General features: G+C 35.7%; 1 pseudogene; it reads left to right on the top strand.

Moving 5' to 3' along the window:
- Positions 1 to 4,962: 4,962 nt before the first annotated feature.
- On the top strand, positions 4,963 to 7,276 carry LOC138152990 (AP-1 complex subunit sigma-3 pseudogene; annotated as a pseudogene).
- The last annotated feature ends 2,313 nt before the right edge of the window (positions 7,277 to 9,589 follow it).

The raw sequence follows: 9,589 nt of genomic DNA, 5'->3' as shown, positions 1-9,589 counted from the left end.
GATGATATACACCAGACTCAGTCCAGGTAACTGCATGCAAAAGTCACAAAGTGAAAGGATTCTGTCCAATGAGAACATGTTTCCAAAATTAGCTTATGGAATATGATCAGTTACTTTAAAAAAAACTGCTTATTTTTAAAATGTTTCCAAGCTTTTGATTTGTGGAAAGACTGTTTTCATATGTTATGCTTAGACAAAAAAATTAAATAGAATTATGTATAAATGAGTATAAAATTATTACTTTTGGTATTGACTGGTTTGAACTTGTACTCCCTAGGAATAGCCATAATTTTCTGAATATTTTTTTTTACTTTTTGGAGGGCAATTGGGGTTAAGTGACTTGCCCAAGGTCACACAGCTAGTTTGTTTTTTTGTGTGTGTTAAGTGTCTGAGACTGGATCCAAACCCAGGTCCTCCTGACTCCAGGGCTGGTGCTCTATTCACTTCGCCACCTAGCCACCCCCATTTTTCTGAATAATTGTACTAAATACTGACTGTCCTTAGTCTGTTAAAAGTTTTTGTTTACAGAATCTTCTAGTACCTTATTTTGGTCTTATTGAAATATTGACTAATTATAAACTAGCTGTGGAGATCAAGTGCTTTTGAAGGACTGAAGCCTCATAGTTTTCTTCATATATCATGTAGAAGATTACATGGATATATTTGCATATATAAGGATGGTGGGATTTTTTTTCTTAACATTTAAATATTGGCCCTCTATATTGCATGACCTAGGGATCTCCCATAATAGTTCCGTAAAATTAATGTACGTTAATTCTTAAGCATAAGTGAATATATTGAGAATACATACTAAATTATCTTGGAATGCATTTAAAGTTATTTTAAATATTTTCATTTGTAGTAGTCACTTAGTAAGAAATTCAGTGTTCTAATTATTGTTACAATCTAGTGATAAAAGATATTCTTAAGGACTTGCAAGTTATAACTTAGATGTTCAGAACAGAAAATGAGAGAGAACATTGTGTAACTACCATGCTATTCCTTAGTGCAATACAATAAAAGTCTGAACTTAAAATATGTGTGTGTGTTTGTGTGTGTGAGTCCAGGCAAGAACTGGGATAATTGCCCACCTGTGAATTCAGGCAAGAACTGGGAGCAGTCAGCCTATGGAAGAGGAGCCACAGGATTTGGAAGTCAACATCAAATCAAGATGAAATAGAACCTTAATTGGGTACTCAATAGTGACTGATGATATTGTAACTTACTGTGACCTATGGTTGGATTACCTTTGTACTTTCCACTACCCCTTAAGGATGATTGGAAGCCAGTCTCCAATCAAGATGAAAGATTTTAGGTGGGTACATTATATTGATTAAGGAGATTGTGACTTACTGTATGATATGTTTTGCTTAAGACTATGTGGCCACCTTTGTAATAAGTTGTTTTGTTGTATTGTTGTGCTTTAGTTTCTTAAATGTTTTACTTTAGTTTATTGCTGAATAAATACAGAGTTCGCTTATACCATGATATTAGATCCTTAAAGTTATTCACAGCAGCAGTGCTCAGGAGAGCTGCTTGTGATTGACTTTACAGTAACACATTGTGTGTAGATGCTGGTCTTACAGGAAATACTGGGGGAAAAAGTAGGAATGTAGGAGGCCTAGCATAACCATATCTAAAACTATACTATAAATCAATAATCATCTAAACTAATTGATGCTGGTTAAATAATAGAAATGTTGATGAATGAAACAGACTAGATAAATAGGACCCAAAATCAGTCAAATTACTACTCTGCTCAACACTGCTGCTCAGTGCTCAATAAATCCAAGGAACACTAGTTTCTAGAGTAAGAACTACATATTTAACAAATTTTGCTGGCAAAACTGGAAATCAGTCTAAGAGAAATTAGATTCAAACAAGTATCTTTTTTATATTTTAATTACTTAAAAATTTTAAGTTTCAAATTCTCTCCATCCTCAATTCCTCCCACACCCACTGAGAAAGCAAGAAATAAATCTATTATACATGTGAAATCATGCAAAACATATTCCATGTTAGCCATATTTCAAAAAAAAGTAAGAAAAATAAAGAAAGTGAGAAAATTATACCTCAATTTACACTCAGAATTCATCAGTTCTCTCTCTGGAGAAGGATAGCATTTTTCCCCCATGAGTCCTTTGGAATTGTCTTGGATCATTGCATTGATCAGAGTAGCCAAGTTTTTCACAATTGATCATCATTACAACATTGTTACTGTGCACAATGATCTCCCAGTTCTTATTGCATCACCTTGCATAAGTTCACATAGTTCTTGCCATATTTTTCTGAAATCACTCCCTTTGTCATTTCTTTTTTTTCTTTGCCATTTCTTATAGCACAATAGTACTCCATCACAATCAAATGCTACAACTTGTTCAGCCATTCCCCAATTGATGAGTATCCCCTCAATTTCCAATTCTTTGCCACTGCAAAAAAGAACTGTTATATAAATCTGTTTCTAAACATAGGAAATTTTTCTCTTTTTTTAAAATCTCTTTGGGATAGAGACCTATTAATGGTATTGTGGGGTCAAAGTATACACACAGTTTTATAGCTCTTTGATCATAGTTCCCAATTGATCTCCAGAAAGTTTAGATCAGTTTGTGTAATGCCATGCACAGAAGCTTTCCAGAATAATTTTACTGTGAACAGCTTTTAAGATTCTGATTATTCAGTATAGTGATCACTCTATTTATTCCATAACAAATCAAAGCAAAACATCCATGGAAAATCAAGGTACAGCATTCACAGTATTACAACTTATCACAGAAAATCACAATATAATATTCACAACATAGTCTCAAAGTAAAATAGTCACTCTTAAGTTAACTCAATCAGTCATTTATCAATAGTCTCAAAGTACACAGTCAAAGTCTTCCACTCTTGGGGCAAAGTCTTGATTAACTCAATATCTCAAAGTACAATCAGTCACTTATTCAGCAAAGTCTTACTAAGTATCATACACAAAACCCTCCACCCCTTGAGTCACTAGTAAACTATAATTCTATAATTACTCAGTACCCAAGGAGAGGTCTTTTCATCTTGACTTGGGGCCTGTTCTCCAGTTCCCTGGATCCCCTTCCATGGTGCCAGATTCTACCTGGATTCACCAGACTGTCACCTGGGTTCAATGGCAGACAGCTCCCAGTTCCTTGACCAACTCTCTGGGCAGATCCTGCTCCACAGTGAATTTCACAGGGTCTGGTCCATGTCAGATCCTTCACTATTTCTGCTCCAGGAAATTCAAGGCTCAACCAAGCTGCAAACAAACAAAGTCTCAGCATCCCAGTCATGCTTCAGTCACCTGGGCTCCTGGCTCCTGGGCTCCTGGCTCCAAGCTCTGGGCTCCTGGCTCCTGGCCTCCTATCTCTGAGCTCCTGGATTCCTGGCTTCAGGCTCGGGGCTCCTGTTCAGAAGAAGCTCCACCACTACAAGTTTTCAGGACTCAGTTCTCCATTCTTCTGTATCTGTTCTGCCACCAGATCTCAGTCTCAAGGAAATTCTGACTGTGCCTCTCTGGGGCTTTTCCTTATATACACACAGCCTGTTTCAGCCAACCCCTTCCTGTTACATCAGTAACAGGAGACAGGAATTCATACCTCCTGTTTCCCCAACAGAGGCTTTCCTGTACAGGAGACAGGAGTCTTGATCAGTTACTAAGTGCTAAGTACCTGCTACTTTTGCCAACACAAAGGGATCTTCAAATTCAAAATTACATTACCATTATAGTTTGCTTCTTCACCAGCAGTTCATTAGTGTACCTATTTTTCCCTCTCTCCAGCATTTGTGATTTCTGATATGTGTAAAGTAGTACTTCAGAGTTGTTTTAATTTGCATTTCTCTAATCAATAATGATTTATTTAGAGCATTTTCCCCATAGCTTTGATTTCTTCTTCTTCTGAAAACTGCCAGTTTTTATCCCATGATCATTTATCAATTGAGAAATGGCTCTTATTTTTATAAATTTGACTCAGTTTTATTCTCACTATATATTTGAGAAATTAGGTCTTTATTGGAGGAACTTGCTATAAAACTTTTTGTTTATTATTTTATTTTCTATAGTACTTTTTAGCATAATGTAGTTTCCCTGATTATTTCTTTTAATTGGGTCTATTTTTGCTTTTGTCTGAGATCATGATTGCTACCCCTCCCATTTTTACTTCAACTGAAGCATATTAGATTCTGTTCCACTTGTTTATTTTAATTCTGTGTGTGTCTTTCTGTTTCAAGTGTGTCTCTTATAAACAACATATGTTAGATTCTGGTTTCTAATCCACTCTGCAATCTGCTTCCACTTTATGGGTGAGCTCATCCCATTTACATTAATAGTTATGATTCCTGTGTATTTCACTCCATCCTATTTTCTACCATTTCTCTCTCTCTCTCTCTCTCTCTCTCTCTCTCTCTCTCTCTCTCTCCTGTCCCTCCTCAAAAGTCTATTTTATTTCTAAGCACTGCCTCCCTTAATCTGCCCTTCCTTTTATTATCCTCTTCCCCATTCCCACCTTTCTCTTATCCCCTTTCCCTCCTATTTCCCTATTGGGTAAACTACATTTTTATAAACAACTGAGTGTGGATATATATTCTTCCCTTTGTGAACCAATTTCTATGAGAGTGAGGCTCAAGAATTGCCTGACAACAGTCCCCTCCATTTTCTTTTCCATTATTAAAACTCTTCCTTGCACACATCTTATATGTAAGAAAATTTCCCCAATTCTACTTCTCTCTTCCTCCTTCTCCTAGTGCATCCGTCTTTCTCACCCCTTCATTGCTTTGAAGATCATTCTAATATAATCAGCTCATGCCCATGACTTCTGCCTACATAAACTCCTTTTAAAAGCCCTAATAACAATAGAGTTCTTAGAAGTTACATGTATCATCTTCCCATATAAGAATGTAAACATTTGATTGTGGGAAACAATTATGGTCTGAGAAGGCTTCACCTGTCTTCACCTCCAGCAGGGGCGGCAGCCGTTGGCGCTTCCCGCTTCTGTCCCGGCACTTCGGCCAGTCGAGCCCGGGAGAGAGGTGGGCGGCAGCCTTGGCCCCTGCCAACATGATTCATTTCATATTGCTGTTCAGTCGGCAAGGGAAATTAAGGCTGCAGAAATGGTATACCACACTCCCAGATAAAGAAAGAAAAAAGATCACCCGAGAAATTGTGCAGATGATTCTATCTCGTAGTCAAAGGACAGGCAGTTTTGTTGACTGGAAGGATCTAAAAGTTGTTTATAAAAGATATGCTAGCTTATATTTTTGTTGTGCGGTAGAAAATCAGGACAATGAGCTGTTGACACTAGAGATTGTACATCGTTATGTGGAATTACTAGACAAGTATTTTGGAAACGTCTGTGAGCTGGATATTATATTTAATTTCGAAAAGGCATATTTTATTCTTGATGATTTTATAATTGGTGGAGAAATCCAGGAAACCTCAAAGAAAACTGCTGTCAAGGCTATAGAAGACTCTGATATGTTACAGGAGATAATGGAAGAATACATGAGCAAGCCTGCATTTTAACTGAACAATCTACTTGACAACCCAATGATGCTGCATGTCATATATCTGTAAAACTTCAGCTAGATGTGGTTCTTTTCTGATGTGCCAGAGCCTTATGCCAAAAATAACTTAAATGGATTGTGTATGAAACTTCTTGGATACTTTGGGATACTGTATTCAATGAGCAATATTTAAAACTGTAGCATATTTGTAACAGGTGCAGATCTATATTATTGTCTGTATGTGGATTCTCTCAACTGGAACTTAAAACAACCACAATAGATTGCATATTTTGTTTATACAATGGTTTTACCAGCAAAGTAATTTTAAAATATTTTTGAGAAATGATCTATGCAATATTTTTTCTAGTATTCTCAAAGAACAAGTTGATAACTATTTTGCAAATGTTATTATGAATGTACTACCTATCATGGACTAAAATAATAATTTTGTCTAACTACATAGTTCTTTTTTTTACGTTTTCATATATGTCAAAGTAATATAAAAGGTCAGTTAGAGAATTGTAGGTATATTATATATATGTGTGTCTGTGGGTATATACATATACACGTATCCATATATATATATATACATATATATATATGTATATGTATATGCCTAAGACTTCAACAAATCTTCAGCCCCTCATAGCAGGCTTGACTGTCTTATCTGGAATTTCGTATTCAGGCTTGACTTTGGGGAAATAACAGCAATGACAAAACCACAACTACCTATCATTTAAAACAAAAATGAAATGTTCAGGAGCAGCTGTCTAGGATGAAATTGTTCTAATACAGTTTTGGCAGCCAGAATTGTGAAATACATGAAGTATCCCAATTTGTATGTTCACAAAAATCATAGAACTTCAGATTAGAAGGGAGTTAGTTGAGTGGTTGGTTTAACCTCTACTCCAAACTTACTAATTTACAAGAATATTTTTTATAACTTATTTTTTTTAACAACTCAAATGATTTGGGTTGTCTATGAATTCCTTTGAGAGATGTGATAAGATGATTGAGTTGGCTTCCCAAATCACACAGTATAATACCCTGGGATTCCAATCCTTGCTCTTTGACTGTCATGTCAACACTTCTCTCTTTGGATGCATAGAGAATTCATGTCCATCCAAATGAGACATCTGTATACTCAAGGATATGAAAGCCTCCAGTTAGTAAATATTTTGTAAATTTCAGTCAGAATTTTCTAATATCCTAGGACTTTTCTGCATCTTAGTTTGCAACAAGCATTTTCCTTGATACCTGGATAGTGTTAGTCTGGAGGTCTAAGTTCACTCATATTGAAGTGATTAGAGGGACAATCATGGTCAGTTTTCTTGGGAGATGAATCTGCCTACCATGTGGGTGTCTTTAGGAAATTTTGGTTGGGAGGACTTCTAAAGGAATTTACTAACACTAAAAATTACTTTTTGTCTGTCTTAGTAGACATGTGCACACATTTATTACATAAATTCATTGTTGATAAGACAAAAACATAGTAGGTAAGGTGAATGAATACAATTTAAGTTTCCCCCCCAAATTAGCACCATTTATAAACATTATACACAGCACTAGAAATGTTTACTGATTTTCATATCTATTTCCTTGAGTAATCACTTAACCTCAATCAACGTATCAAGCTGAGATTTTGCTTGATCTGTTTTTCATCACTTGGTGTACTTGGATCATTCACTGTCCAGTTTTATAGTTAAAAATCATCATTTAGGGCTTCATTACCTAAAGAAAATAAAGATGAAATTTTACAAAAAAAAAAGAATGTAAACATTTTAACTTTACTGAGTCCTTATGATTACTCTTTCAAGTTTGTCTTTTTATGTTTCTCTTTAAATCTTTTGTTTGAATGTCAAATTTTCTGTTTTAGTTCTGGTCTTTTCATCAGGAATGCTTGAAAGTCCTCTATTTCATTAAATATCCATTTTTTTCCTCTGAAGGATAACTCTTCCAAGAATTATTGTTTGGTTTGGGTCCAATCAGAATTTTTCTTTGAGGCTTTTTTGGTAGCTGTTTTGCCATTGTTGTCATCTTGCTGAATTTATGTCTTGGTCTTGCCTGCCACTGTAGTACTTTTTTATAGTCAAATTCTTTGTTGTTGTTGTTGTTGTTGTTTATTCATTTTCCCAGTCTATTTCTTGACTTTAACTTATGTTGAAATTGGGCTCTGCTCCCCTGAGGGTGAGGAGGCACTCTCCCAAGCTTCAGACTTTTTCATGCTGCTGTTTTCAGAGCTAGTTCTTGGGGGCCAACAAGTTTTTGGTGTTTCAAGATGGTATGATACTAGGAGAGATATAGTTACTATGCTCCTGGTCTACATTCTGGTCTTTATGCTGGAGGGGCCCCTAGTCTCCTACAGCTGCAAGCATTAGTGCTTCTCTTGGCTTTGGAACTGTGACTCACAAGCTTGTGCTCTCTTGTGATTGACCACCAGGGTTCTTCTCCATTTTAGAATTACAACCCAGAACTGCTTATGGGCAATAGACTTGCCAATCAGTGCCAATTGTACCCAGTGCCAGCAATGGCACTATAATCTCTTTCTGAGCAGTCATCTGATCCCCTTACAGTCTCTGAGCTGAGATATCCTGAAACTGCTGCTGCTGCTGTGGCTGCTATTGCTGACATCACATTTATGGTTTCTGGATAAACTTCTCCTGCTGACCTCTTAAGTTTTCTTAGGTAAAAAAAAAGTCTCACCCCAACCTTTTGTTGGCCCTGCCATTCCAAAAATTGATTGGAGGCATTATTTTAAAGTGGTTTGGAGGGGAATGTTGGCTGCCCCTAATCTATCTTGGCTCTAACTTAAAGCCACATGTTATACCATAATCCATAGTAAAATCAAAATGAATATATGACCTCAGTATTAAAGGTCACACTATTAAAAAATAAGAAGATTCAGATCAAGTACCTTTTATAGCTATTACTACAGAAAGAATGTTTAGTCAAACAAGGGATGAAGTCAATTACAAAAAAAAATTAGATGATTTGAAATTTTAAAAGCTTTTGTCAGAACAAAATATAACTAGGATAAGAAGGAAGTTGTTGGTTAGGGGAAAAAATCTCTGCATCAAATTTCTGATAAGTTTGATATCTAAGCTATATAGGCTACTAGAACAAATACATAGGATTAAGGGCCATTCTCTAATGCATAAATGATGAAAGGCAATAGATCTCAAAAGAATTGCTGGTAGATCTTCGTTTTGGCCACTGAGAATATGCTGAAAGGAGGGGGGAGATGATTAACATTATCATCAAATTGACAATACTTGAGGAAGGGGCAGTTTCCCTACTCCCTTGTAAATTTTTCTCAATAGGTTTATGTCCTATGATGTCCTACTCCCTCAATTATGAGAAAGATATGAGATTCACCTCATTTGTTTGTTCTAAAGGTGAATGCTTTTATTACTATATTCCCTTCCTTGATATTTATGTTGCCTCATTTTTATGTTGTTATTTTAACATTATTATGTTATTTATTTACATTGGATTCATGTGCAAAGTTTTAAAGTAGAAAGAGAACATATGGGAAGGTGTGGGGCTCTGGCAGTGTGTTACATGATTAGTTATATCAAAACATCCACACTAGGCATAGAAGAAGGAAGGAATGCTACATTAGCTTCTCCAGAAATAGTTTCAGTTTAAATTTTTATTCCTAAACAAGTTTTAGGAAGATCCCCGTTACTTTTAGTTTACTGGAAAATGCACACATATCCCACAATCTAAGAATCCACTTTCAGTAAGTCCTCTCCTTCTGTGGACTTGCCTGCTCCAAATGGGTTTAATAAAATAGAGTTTAGATTCATGCTCTCCAACAAGTAACTAAAGAAATAGCTTAAATAAAAAGTTATTTTTATGACTTTTAAAAAAATTCTTTTAAATTTGTAACTCATACAAAACAGGAAGTTATTTGTAACTGAAAAGCTTTGTCAGCAGAAAGAATAAGCAGCTTTTATGGTCATTTTTGTTTGAGGTGTGCTCTTTGTTCTAGAGAACTCATTGGCTTTTAATGAACTTTGCCTCTCAGCTCTTAAGTGTTCATGAGGGACTTTGTACTTTGTGGTTAACCAAAGACTATTTC

This window comes from Petaurus breviceps, unplaced genomic scaffold, assembly GCF_028583685.1.
Source record: "Petaurus breviceps papuanus isolate PSGF00001 unplaced genomic scaffold, PetGlider_PUasm1.0 151, whole genome shotgun sequence".
In the NCBI taxonomy this organism is placed as follows: Eukaryota; Metazoa; Chordata; class Mammalia; order Diprotodontia; family Petauridae; genus Petaurus; species Petaurus breviceps.
The sequence above is the reverse complement of the archived record's forward strand: the minus strand, read 5'-3'. Positions and strand labels throughout refer to the sequence as shown.